Source organism: Macrobrachium nipponense, chromosome 30, assembly GCF_015104395.2.
Source record: "Macrobrachium nipponense isolate FS-2020 chromosome 30, ASM1510439v2, whole genome shotgun sequence".
In the NCBI taxonomy this organism is placed as follows: Eukaryota; Metazoa; Arthropoda; class Malacostraca; order Decapoda; family Palaemonidae; genus Macrobrachium; species Macrobrachium nipponense.
In genome coordinates, this window is record NC_087218.1 from 6,607,513 (window position 1) to 6,621,508 (window position 13,996).

General features: G+C 38.2%; 1 protein-coding gene across 1 annotated transcript in view; it reads right to left on the minus strand.

Annotated features, from left to right (window-relative positions):
• Positions 1-13,996, minus strand: part of LOC135202242 (uncharacterized) — a 764,586-nt gene that overhangs the window by 370,549 nt on the left and 380,041 nt on the right. The window lies entirely within an intron of this gene.

Sequence of the window (13,996 nt, forward strand, 5' to 3'; positions counted from 1 at the left end):
GAAAGAATAACGAAAGAGAATCTCACTTCCGTGGGTGGATTCGAACCCACATTCTGTAATCAGGACTCGATCATATTAACCCACCATCTTCGTGGCGAGGTGGGTTCGAATCCTGGCCGGACCCCAGAATCTCTTCATTATTTCTTAATTCGGATATGGATTCTTGGTGACAAACGTATTTTTAAAAAAATGGGAAGAAATCGAGTAGTTATGAGGGCAATGTGGTGATTATAATTACTTATGAACCTAGTATTAAAAACTAATTGATTTACTACACACACATTATATATACGCACACATATATATACACACATTTATATATTGTATATATATGCATATATAAATGTGTATTATGTGTATATATATACACATTTATATATATAATATATTATATATATATATATATATATATATATATATATATATATAATACTATATATATATATATATATATACATAAGTCATCCGCAAGAGCCAGCAACAGTATGATACAAAGGAAGATTGACCGAGAGTAGTGAGTAACAATATGATGAAATGACAGTTCTAGTCAGACTATATATAAGAAAAAAGTTTGCAATACAGTAGCATGACAAAAAAAATAAAAAATGTGATCGTAAAGTGGTTCACAGAGTGTGCATACTGACAATTTACGGGAATGGCTTTTGCTGTAATAAAAATGCTCTGAGTAAGAGAGAGAGAAAAAAAGTGTTTTTGGGGAAGTAAGTGTGGATGAGTTTTTGAATAAAAGATGCACGTGCTGGGAAGCTGCTTTGAGCAGAATGCTCTCGGACGTCGATGCAAGTTATAGTGATTTGAAGAGGTGTTGAAATTGGACGATGGTGAGAATGTGGCCGAGGAAGGGTAAGGAGGAAAAAGGGGAAGAGGCATAGGGGAAAAGGATGGTGAGAAATGAGGCAGAGGAAGGGTAAGGAGGAAAAAGGGTAAGAAGCATAAGGGAAAAGGATGGTGAGAAATGAGGCAGAGGAAGGGTAAGGAGAAAAAAGGGGAAGAGGCATAGGGGAAAAGGATGGTGAGAAAGGAGGCAGAGGAAGGGTAAGGAGGAAAAAGGGTTAAGAAGCATTAGGGAAAAGGATGGTGAGAAATGAGGCAGAGGAAGGGTAAGGAGGAAAAAGGGTAGGAAATATAGGGGATGGGATGATGAACTGGAAATGGTCCCGTCATGCGAAAAAAAAGAAAAAAGAATCGAGGTTGATGAAAAGACGAAGAAAGAACGTGATGGGGAGATAGTGTTCAAGTTTGACTAGAGTGGAAAACCATCACTATCCGGGGAGCACAACGGCCACTACAACATTCAACTGGAAAAGGTGGATTGTGTTTGTGTGTGTGTGTGTGTGTGTGTGTAAAAAGGTTCAACAAGCTACCAAAGAGCATTCTGTATAGGTGTATGAGGCAGGATTTGTGGAAACATTTTCAAAGACGGTTCATCCACATTTCAGCCCTGAGAGTATGAAAGTTGTAATTACCGCTATGTTGATTTTGCTCGTGAGACCTCCCCCACCTACCGCCCCCTTCCCGCCCCCCTGATACAGTCGAAGTCTAACGTCTTATTATTATTGACTTCAGCATAAACTTTGCATATATTGATATATAAATTCCTGTGTGGGTATATATGTTATACCATTTCCATTTTAACTGCACTGCTTCAACAAGTCTCTGAATCCCTTAGAGAGAGAGAGAGAGAGAGAGAGAGAGAGAGAGAGAGATGAGAGAGAGAGAGAGAGAGAGAGAGAGAGAGCGTAAACACACACACAAACACGAGACCTACAGAGACGGAGAACATTAATTGCCGACTTTCTAAGCCTCCCGATAACTGCACCATCCGTCCCATTTTCACCGACAGTGAAGCATAAAATGAAACGAGCAAATATGTAAATGTGGAGATAAATAAATAAATAAAAAAGAAGCCACGATTATTACATAAACGTTCCCCTCGAAGCGCATGCGCCGGGTCTTTCATACCGTCGTTGGACAATATTAACTATCCAGTACTGAGATTGTTACGACGAAGCCTAATAGCTATTTATGAGCAATTATCATGTCTATTGCACGCGATGGAGAGCTGGAGTTATTAGACGTCTAATGGCCGATAAAATAAGAAAATATCATCACTATAATGATCCCGAGGAACATTCGCCAACTCTCAAAGGCAAATGATCTTTTATTTAACATGAAACATCCAGAGAAAAGACAAGAAAGAGGTGGGTTGTAACAGGCGAATGCTTTCCAAGGTCTCTCTCTCTCTCTCTCTCTCTCTCTCTCTCTCTCTTCTCTCTCTCTCTCTCTCTCCCCGAGACTTTTGCAAAGGTATCCAAGGGTTTTCAAATCGTCTTGGCCTTCTCTCTTCGATCGACGTTTCTCATTTTTCTGCTCCTTGTCGTTGTCGATTGAAAGGACTACCTTTCTATCTAATTGACTTCAGTGGTGATGAAGAGGCACGAAGTGTAACTTCCTTAAGAAGCAGACCGAGATAGGTTTACAAAAAAAAAAAAAAAAAAAAAAAAAAGTTTTTCCTAAAAAAAACAATAAAAATTCCTTTAAAAAAGGAAAAAAAGAGAGAGAGAGAGAGAGAGAGAGAGAGAGAGAGAGGAGAGAGAGAGAGAGAGAGAGAGGTTTCCCCCTACAAATAAAAAACAAAAAAAATTTTCCTGATGAGAAAAAAAATTTCCAAGGAAAGAAAAGAAAAATTTCCCGATAAAATTTTAATCTTAAAAATAAAATAAAATAAAATAAAATCTCCAATCTAAAACAAAGAATCTTTGCGCCTACCGACGGGAAGATCATTATTGGCAACAATAATCAAACATTCACTCTTTCCGCAAGAGGAAAGTCATGATAGGATTTAGGACGCAATTTAAAATAAAAACAAATGAACCGAACCCGTTAAACAAAAGGAATAGTAGGAATTGGTTAACGGTAATGTAAGTTAAATCAACTGACCCAAAAAGGAAGCCAACACGCAAACATGGAAGTAAGTAAACATCCTCCAAAGTCTTACACTAAACAATTATATGGGTGTGTGTGTGTGTGTGCGTGTAAAACGGAACAATTATCAAAACAACAAACCATTTGCAATGAAGACAAAAGATCAAAACAACAAACCATTTGCAATGAAGACAAAAGATGTTTTATGTTAAAGCGGAAAATGGAAACAGTAACACACCATATTGTACAGAGAATATCTGTTTCAAAAGTACATAAAAATAAAATCTCAGTGTAGGTAATTAATGAGACATGATGTCTACGAGTCTGTAGCCAAGCGACAAGAGCGGGACTGCTTCTCATCCTCCAAGTGGGTAACACGATCTTACACGCTGGGTAGTATTTCTGAGTTCCACGAAATTATTTCATGTTTTCGTTTCCTCGGGGAGTAAGCCTACAACTTCTTTGTTGTTTTTCTTGTTTGGGGGGGGGGGGGTGGAGGACAGGAAAGCCTTTGGATAAGCCTAACTAATAAGGTGTGAAAAAGGTGTTTCGCGTCGAGTTAAAATAAAGTAATTTAAAGTTAGGATTTTTTATTTTTTATTTATTAGAATGAAAATGTCAAAAATAGATAATGTGCTGTATGTTCGACAGTACAGAAAAATTATTACTATTAATAAAATATAACGTTTTATTTTAATTTTCGCTGGTGAAACAACGCTCTATTTGACCGTTGATTTTAGCACGCCCTCCAAGTAAGCTGGAGGTCGGATCACACCTTGTTTACATTCTTAATTATGGCTACTTCAAGAATCAGACTTTAGAATACTTAATAACTGACGCTAACAATCTGTGACATAATTAAGTTTACGTTAAAGTCAACAGGAAGTGTATTCAAATTTACAATCAATAAGACAGAAGAATTCAACAACAAAAATTATTCCTCGCTGAAATTTTCTAACATTGTTTTCCCAATTATTTTCTTGTTTCAAAGACGCGCTTAAAATAATCCAATGTTACTTGGGAGTTAGGTAGACATATGGAATGCTCCGTATGCAAACATGATTACAGCCTAGTAACAAAAACTTATATACAAATGAATTTCCTCATGAGAGCAAAGTCGATGTTTCAAGACGCAACTGTTCGTTTTCTACCATCCTGTTACAGGCTGCTCTATGAGCAAGAGCCCGTGCTGGTATATATAAGGTCAGCTTAATCTAAAACAACAACTACCATCCTGTTTTCAAGTCTAGTGCTGCAGCCTCAGCCCTTCTTCATAAGATGATAAAATGTGTATATATATTTTTACTATAAAACAAACAAAAACGTAAGGAGTGGGCATTCCAATTTAATGACCATCCTATAAATGCGATTTATCATGTAAGATTAATAATTAATATACAGGGTGGACGTATCTCCTTCCTCGAAGTTTCATTAACATTTATATTAGTTGGTCGTGCCTTTATACGAGGAATATGAATTAGGCGTTTTGTGGTGTTTATAACTTCTTCCCAAAAACTCTATAGTGGAGAAGGATTGGCACAACAGCAGCAGCCCAAGACAGGGAACCTCCTCGCTCTGGCTCATCAGGCCATCATGCCACATTCCATCGTATGAGGTCACTTGTATTGAATGAGGTTACTTTATTGTAGTACATCATAGTGTAGTACATCATATCCAATCCTCTCGCATCATGAACACCATTTGGTAAATTAAAAAGTTAATAGTGTATAAAAGCTCGCTTTAAAACACAATACGAAAAATCTCCTAAGCCACTTAGCCCGCCTTCCCTACCCACACTACGTATCAAATATTATGCTTTAAATAGTAAAACAACAAACAAACAGTCAACAAGAAACAAACCTAAAGAGAACTTCAACCATTCTATCACCTACGTACACAACAAACCTACCGCCACCAAGAATTTTTCTTGATATTAACGAAAACGAATGGAAAAAAAACAAAGTAAGTAAACACGGATGTTACTAGAGGGAAGAATGCAGCCGAGGGTTCTTTGAAAACATCTTAAAAGCACAAAAGGCCTTCCCGGTAAACAATTAGCCCTCCCCCAAATTCACCACGGGGCTGTCCCAGCCCCACTAACGACCCAGCAGATGACTGCCCCCAGAGAGCAATGGGGGCGTAGCAGAATGCAGCCGCCCGAAAAACAACAGGTCAGGTGAGGTCAGGCAACACACCTGGCCGGATTTAGTAGGGCCATTTAAGATACCCCCTGCCCCCTTACACATTTCTGCCCTCCTCGCCAACCCTCCTCACCACCTCAGCCGTTTACCCCTCTACCCCTGATGCCTCAGGATCTCCTCCTCCCTCTTTTATTAGCAGTTTCTTTTCCCGGAATTAAACGCTAAAATCTTTACCCATTAACCCTTACTTCCCTGGAAGTATTGTGATTCTCTCTCTCTCTCTCTCTCTCTCTCTCTCTCTCTCTCTCTCTCTCTCTCTCACACACACACACATCCATCCATCCGTTTATGGTGTCGAAAAGTATAGATTAAGAAGGCACTATACTAAAATAAATCGTTAAAAATAAAAATTACTCTTCAGCCCGACGATAGAAGAAACGAAAATCTTTGATCATATGCTTAAGAAAATTTTTTGAATGTAACTGATACCACAGCAAAAAAAAAAAAAAAAAAAAAAAAAGCGCGCGCGCCTGGACCCACATTCAATAAACAAAATATTGAATCAACCGTCCATATATCCACGATTTCTCTAAAATTCTTTTAAAATCTGGAGATATGCTGTTGATAAACGGGTTAAGTAGCAAGTAACAACGAAACCCGTCGATTGTAACGAGACTGCCTTTTCTGGAACAAGACTATTTTAGATTAATGATGAAACTAATATACAAACATACTCGCAAAACATCAGAGGGGACCTATGATGAAGCAAAAACCTAACTGTAAATACAGAAACAAAATAAACGCATAAAAATGATAAGTATCTATCTGCAATGTGAAGACAATCCGTCACCAGTTCCCATGTAACCAGATTAGTGGCTCTTATCCCCAGTGGAGTCAATGGGACATTTCCAAGAGATAGTCCCAACCCCCCGACATCAATATGACTAGCATGTTGATACGTAACAAGGCCACACAATATCGCTCAGGCAATGAGACCATCGTAGCTCCCACTACTGGCTTAGAAAATTATCTCCAACCAAGTAAGAGTATTTGTTCTTAAATGTCAAGACAGTCAAAGGGAGTCGGTGTCGTTGGACAACGAAACAAGAGAGATCTGGAGAGTAAATGAGATTGGATAAAAGCCTCCAATCTGGAAAGTAAATGAGATGAGATAAAAGCCTCTAATCTGGAAAGTAAACGAGATGGGATAAAAACCTCCAATCTGGGAAGTAAATGAGTTGGGATAAAAAGCTTCCAAAGGTAAAACTGGGGTCAAGTCTTACAGTTTGGTCCATGAAATATTAGTTGGCAGGAAGGTGGTCGAAAGATGACAAAGTACAACACACGTTCGAGTAATATTGAGAGGGAATGAAGAAAGTTTAGAATTTGAAATCGGCCAACGCGGAATCAGAGGAATTTATTTCTGGTGATAGAAATTTATCTCTCGATATAATGTGGTTCGGATTCCACAATAGGCTGTAGGTCCCGTTGATAGGTGATCATTTGGTTCCTAGCCACGTAAAAATATCTAATCCTTCGGGCCACCCCTAGGAGAGCTGGTAATCAGCTCAGTGGTCTGGTTAAACTAAGATAAGACTTTTGGAATTCGAAATGGGAGAAAAGATAATCTTCAAAGGGACATTCGGTATTGAGATTCATGTTTTTGTATGCCAAGTGTTAATGGAATACCCTACCGGCTGCTTGAAGCCATCCCTTGTGTATTTTATATTACGAAGAACACGCGAATAATGGTAAGCCTCGTTTCGAAGAAAAGGTTTGTTGTCTGAGATTGTGATAGAATCTCGTCATAAAGACAAAAAGACAAGGCAGACCATCACTCTTAAAAATAAATAAATTAAATAAAATGAAATTAAAAAACTAGAACACGGTGGTTTGAGCAGTCATGATAATAACCTGGAATTGTAAACAAAAATAATAATACACTTTATGAGCTGTTTGTAACATATATTTCGTCAGACTGGATAAAGATACACCACGTATGTATGCAAGCATACATAATGTGTATATATATATATATATATATATATATATATATATATATATATATATTATATATATATATATAGGGTTGGGGGTTGGGTTTCCTTCGGGGCGATGGAAAATCACCGGCTCTGTATCATGATCAGTTACTGGCGCAGTAGTGGGGTCTGCGGTGGGAGGTTGAAACCAACATTCTTTGGAAGCTAGAATTTCAATTCAATGGCCCCTTTGATGTGCTTGTTCCATGTGAATAGGTTTCATCTACTGATATAATAATAACATATACACTATACACATTTTCCACTTGACATGAGTTCCTCGCTGGACGAGTGGATTTTTAATGCCTATATCGTTCCTACTGTGGGACTGATCTGGTGGGGGGGGGGGAATCGCTCGCTTTTGAGGAGGCGAGGAGAGCAACCATTGCGAGTGACAAGTTTATAAAAGACAGATGCTAATAGTCAATGTGAAGATATTCTAAAAAAAAAAAAAAATATTTGAGTCTATGCTTAGCAAAGTCCGCTATTTGTATGTAACATTTCCAGAATACAACGAAGACAGTATAAGGACTATTTAACAGAAACAGCAAAAAAAGAAAAAAGACGTTAACAAAAGCTCTTGGGTCCCCTGCTTTCTTCCTCGTAAATTGTGACACAAGGAAATCTCTTGTTCGCAGACAGGACTTGACAGAGACGAAGACAGAGACACACACAAACAGAAAGAGAGAGTAAGAAAGGTCTTGCATACCAGCTGCCGTGAAAAATGCATTAACAATGATAATATTAACAACAAAAACGAAAAGAATGCCGATGATAATGATGATGATACTAGCAACAATCAAATGAAAAACTTGTGAAATAATAATAATAATAATAATAATAATAATAATAATAATAATAATAAAATAGGGTAAGAAGAGGCCCACCTATCAAGTTGGCGAAGCTTCGTGTATAGAGAATTATACATAATAATAATAATAATAATAATAATAATAATAATAATAATAATAATAATAATATAATAAAATAATAATAATAGTAGTAGTAGTAGTAGTAGTAAACCACAGACAGCAAAAGTCAGCGAGTAAGTAGAAACAAAAGCTAACCAAATAACCAAAGACAAAGAGAGGGTCATCTCGAAGCCACTGACGCAAACGAGGTTTTATGAAATATTCCTGCTCCTGGTTCACCAGTGCCAAGGTGCCCGCATGGGCAGCTGCATCCAATGGCACACTTTCTGGCACTATTGTTGATTAAGCAATGAGGACATTCAGGGAATCTTCTGCCCAGCTGGCACTCTTTGTATAGTGTTTGGTAAACTGGTCACGTGATACAAGTGCCACGGTAGATATTGTGATGGATATCTTCGATCACACCTGTTGCTCACATCACCGCTGGGGCTGGGGCTCTTCTCTCTCTCTCCTCTCGTCTCTCTCGTCCCTCCTACTCTCTCTCTCATCTCTCATCTTTCCTTTCTGTGTGTGTGTGTGTGTGTGTGTGTGTGTTGTATGAGCAGAATTGTCGTAACATTCAAAACTGTTTTGTACATTTCAAGTGAAATTACCACGTTACTTGATATGATTGACTGACTGACTGGCATTGTGACATCAAACGTCATAGACACCAATATCATTTCATTCAATGCACTACAACTTACAGGAGATTAAAAGTGAGGAATCTCGCCTCTTCACAGTATAATTCTTAAACAAATACGTAGCATGTCACTGAAACAAATTATTACACGCAAAAACAAATAAAACTGTAACTCATCCGTCTTACAGGGACATTCTGTCTGCTGGCTCTAAGAGCTTTTACGGCAGTGGACTTTCGTTGAAAGAGTCTCTCATCATGTGATTACCTTTCTTAGGACTCTAAATGGCCTCGAATCCCTTTCGACAAATGTCAGGTCATTTGGAGGTAGAAAATTTTAGCACGGATTGTGAAAATATATTCCCCAGCTTAATATGAAACGGATCTGCTCTTACCTACAAATATTGTAAATACCGCAAAACAAATGATTAAATGAAGAAGGAAGGGCTACCAATAAGCAGGGACTTTATACGTACAAATGCACCACTTTCCCTATAAGGGTGAACCTATCAATTTAAAAACACTCCCACAAAACACACAAATTTCATGAGCATTTTTTGGAACCCCTAACTTTTACAATACCATCCACCTCTACTCTGCGCAAACTCTCTCGCCTCTTGTTGTGGTACAAACCAAAATTTTCGAAGTTTCCTCCCACTTTTCTCAATGGATTTTCATTTTGGATATCATTTGGACAACATATTTCAGTTTCCTTCCTACGACAAAACCGCAAAGCACTGATCTACCCTGTCACTTGAGCTAACTTTTGATCTTACTACTGCATCTCTAAATTTCTCTCTTTTTGCAGTCCTTCCTTCTACACATATACAACACAAATAATATATGTCAATTATATCCTTCATTAACGTTAAGCAACCACTTTTTATCTACTTACAGATGAATTATATGAAAAGCTTCTACATAATGTACCTTGCAATCTTTGTATCCCCAGGCACCTCCTATTCTGTGTCTACATTCCTTGTGCACTTTTTGATTGGTTTCTTCACTCATTCTATCTTTAAATCCAAATATTTCTATGGGGTCAACCACCTGCATTGTTCTACTATAAATAACGAAATCAATGACCTCTTCAAACTGGCTTTCCTCCAAACTAAAACCATAACTTTCTTTAAACCTCACCAATAACCACTTGCAACCTCTCGTTATCACAATCTTCAAACATTGCACGGCATACATTCGAGGTTCAAGGTTACCATGGATCGTGCGTCTGCCAACGCTATAGGACAGGCCACGACCGGGCCGTGGCTGAAAGTTTCAAGGGCCGCCGCGGGTCATACAGAAAACTCGATTTCTTCGGCGCATTTTTTACTTGTTTTCTTAAAGTATTCATTAAACAATAGTTTGGTTAAACTTGGGTGCTTTGTTTTTCTGGTGATAAAGAAAGAAGCTAGGGCAGCAACTACGGAGGACATAGACGTGAATTAAGTGCGAGTAAAGGAACAGAAGTTGACCGGGTAAGTTTGAGAGGTTCAAGGGTTATGATGTCCTTCGGGTGGCAGCAGTGTGCATCTGTGGGCACTTTGGGCACGCAGGGAGAAGGCATAAAAGTACGGATGGTGGGATAGTGGAATGAGGGTTAAATGAAGGAAAGAGATGAGACGGCTAGCAATGCATCTGCAATAAAATAGAAGAATGAAAGATAAAATTGGAAAGCCGCGAAGAAAATGAGATAGACAATATCAAATTCCTTTTTTTTTCTTTTTTTCTTTTTGAGAATAAAATTATCTGAGGGGAAATTGATACAAAAAACTGTTAAAAGGAAATAGATCCTTGAGTGAAGTATGACAAAGACAAGCAACTATTTCAAAGGAGCTCTTAGTTCAAATTCAAATTCAAATCTTTATTCACATGCAGTGACGTATTACATGAATTCCATGTATTTAAATTCACAGCATTCAGCCATTTGCTTTTAACCTTTTTAAATGTAATTTCTGCGAAGCATATGATGTTCACACAACCATTTCTCGTATGCGATACTCATGAGTAACGACATGTGTATAACGATGATGTCGTGTATACACACACACACACACACACACATACACACTCACACACCTGGCCACATCCTGGTGTAGAGGTACTCCACCCCTCGACTGCACGCTTCTCAATTTGTCGTCCAGCTTGCATATACTAAGAGACTTCTCCCCTTTTCCCCTCCCTCCCTCCCTCCCTCCCCCACATCTCTCACTACTCATCCCACAACACCCCCTTCCCTTATTTCTTCCCCTTTCTTCTTGCACCTGCTGTTTCTATCTACTGTACCTCCTTGTTTTACGGGAGTTTAGTAGCATCGCATCATTCCTTTTCCTCCTCTTTCAATGTCTATATTTTCAAATTCTCTAAGTTTTCACCGCTTTTCGTTTATGACGTCTTCTCTTTCCACCATTTCTCCTCCGTCGCTTATCGTATTTCCTTGTTTCTCCTTTAATCATCACTTTAATTCTCAGCTCCTTCATTGGCTACACCGAGGTGTTCCAGTATTCCATATCATACCTCCATCTCTTCGTCCATTGTTGTTGTTGTTGTTGTTGTTGTTGTTGTTGTTTTTAAAGCGTTATAAATAAATCTCATGAGGGATTATACAGGGTGTCCATAAAGTCCCAGTACCGTTACAAGCAATAAATACTTGTAATGGTACGGGGACCATACCTGTATGGTTTGTGAAGGGGGGACGTGTATCGTACATGTTCGGAATTAAAGTTATCATAATCATGTATATTATGTACCTTTGCCTAAACGTTTACGATTGCCACTGACTTTCTCATCTTATTCCCAAACCTGAGAACTGTTCAACGTTGTCAGAGTTATCTACTAAATGTAACACTTCAGCCTAAATTACAGCTTTCATTCATCTTTAAAGTCGGGATGGAATATACTGTTCAGGCCGATTGCCAAGCGCTGGGACCTATGAGGTTATTCAGCGCTGAAAGGATAATTGAGATTAAGAGGTTTAAAAAGGCTACTATAGTGGAAGAAAGATAACGCGAATGAAAGTACAGTAAAAGGAAAGGGCGCTGCAAAGAACCTTTAGTAATGCCTACAGTGCACCCCGTGAGGTACGGCACTAACCACCTACGGGGCAAAGAATGAATTAACACACTGTTATAGGACGGTGGAAAGTAAGATGGAAGAGGGAATACAAATGGAGGTAGAGTAAAAGGAATGGAGATGAATTTCGAGGCTGGTATTTGGATTGCCAGAATCAAAGCCTCATTTACATTATGAAGTCACATATACAGCATATGGGTATGTGTATATGTATGTATACGCAGTAAATTCAAGTATATTGATGCATAAAAAAAATATCATGACTATCAATCTGTTGATTTTGTACATAAATTACATATTTTAGCAATTTACTAATCCATAATAAAAAAAAATATTATCATCTGCTGCTTCATATAAGTGACTCGCTAGGGTTTTTTAACTAAATTATGTATGATAAATTCGTAAAGTAACAAAGTCTACGGACATAACCAGGCCAGTTTCAGGGAATTCCTTCTCACCTCCACCCCCTTCGGAGAGGGGAGTGAGGAGGTAGCATGAAACCCCATTATAAACCATCTTGGGGGTTCCCACTGTAACCCTACCAAGTTTCATGTCCATCGGACCAGCCGTTTAGCCGTGATTGAATAACAGACGGACGGACAGACATAACGCCCATTATAGTATAGTAAGATTTGTATATGTAATGAATTGTAAAATGAACTGTAAAATGTATTTTTTTTAAATAGAAGATAAAAAAAGCTTTTTTTTATTCTAGTTAAAATCGGCCAGAATACATTCCCCCAAAATTTATGAAGATCAAGACATAATGGAAGTGAGCAGAAATGAGTTATATTGTGTGTGTGTGTGTGTGTGTGTACGAAGCCACGTCCCCGCCACACACCGGCTCCAGTCTTGGCGCCAGAGAGTGACTCGTGAACAACAACTCCTGACCTTTATCATCGGTGCCTTTCAATTTCAGACGAAATCTTAATTTGTAACGATAAAATCCTTAAATGTTAAAAGTGAACTGATCACTTCGGTAACTTAGCTCATCGGTGTCTCACACTGAAACCATCCACAGAAATGGTCCTCATAGGCCAACCTGTTTGGCTGTCCACCTCCTTTTTGAGACAGTGGCAATTAACATTTAAAGGGTACGGTATCTTTTGGTAAATACTTAGCAGGCTTTTCTGCATTTATAGTTCTTTCTGTTTTAAAGCCTTTCGCGTTTTTTTTCTAAGCAGTGACAAGAGAATTTGATTGAGCTAATCTTAAACTAAGCTTCGATAGCACAATACTGGCCTTTATAGTTGTCTGTCCGTCCGCAATCATTCATATTTTCTATCTTTTATTAGAGAAAATATACAACATTTGATCATTTTAACAGAATTATATTCAGAATTTTATCCAAGTTGACTTAAATTTGACAAAAATCTTATCTTGTAGTTTTTTAAAATAATCTATGTATTTTAATGCAAATATTTTTCTGTAGTTTCCGCATTTTTTTTGTCCGCCCTCAAATCTGAAAAACTATGTTGATCATCCATCCTCCAATCATCAAACATAACCGCAATGCAGCCCTCTAGCCTCAGTTTTCCTTTGGTAAACCTAATAAATTTCAATTTTCACCCCAGCCAAAGACACTCAGGCTTCAAAAACTAAAAAATAAGATTTTTTGGGAGGATAAAGAGCCCGTGCTGGCATAAGGCCAGCTTAATCTCCAACAACAACAACAACAAAGAGCATGTTGACCCTACCATAGGTAAATTGCAATAAAACTTATTAGTTACAAATTGGAAATGCTTTGGGCTCGAAGTAAGGAGAGTTTCTCCGTCAATTTTGAAATTCTTGAGTGATAATAAATCATAATTTTGTTGACAAACATTTCAGGAATTACTAAGTACATCTTATCTAATAGTATATAATAATAATAAAGTACGTGACTGAATTTCATATTGAATTGAATTGAATATAGAATTTAGGCCAAAGGCCAAGCACTGGGACCTATGAGGTCCTTCAGCGCTGACACGGAAATTGACAACAATAAAAGGATTGAAAGGTGTAACAGGGGGAAAACCTCGCAGTTGCACTATGAATCAAGTGTTACGAGAGGGTGGAACGTAAGGCGGAAGAAAGAGAATATGAAAGGAGGTACAGTAAAAGGAATGGAAGCGGATGCAGCTAGGGACCGAAGCCACGCTGCGTAGAACCTTAAGTAATGCCTACAGTGCACCGTGCCGACGGAGGAAAAAGGACCAAACCCGAATTTCTAAATCTCGGCTGACGATTACTTAAAGCTCTTTTACTGTACCT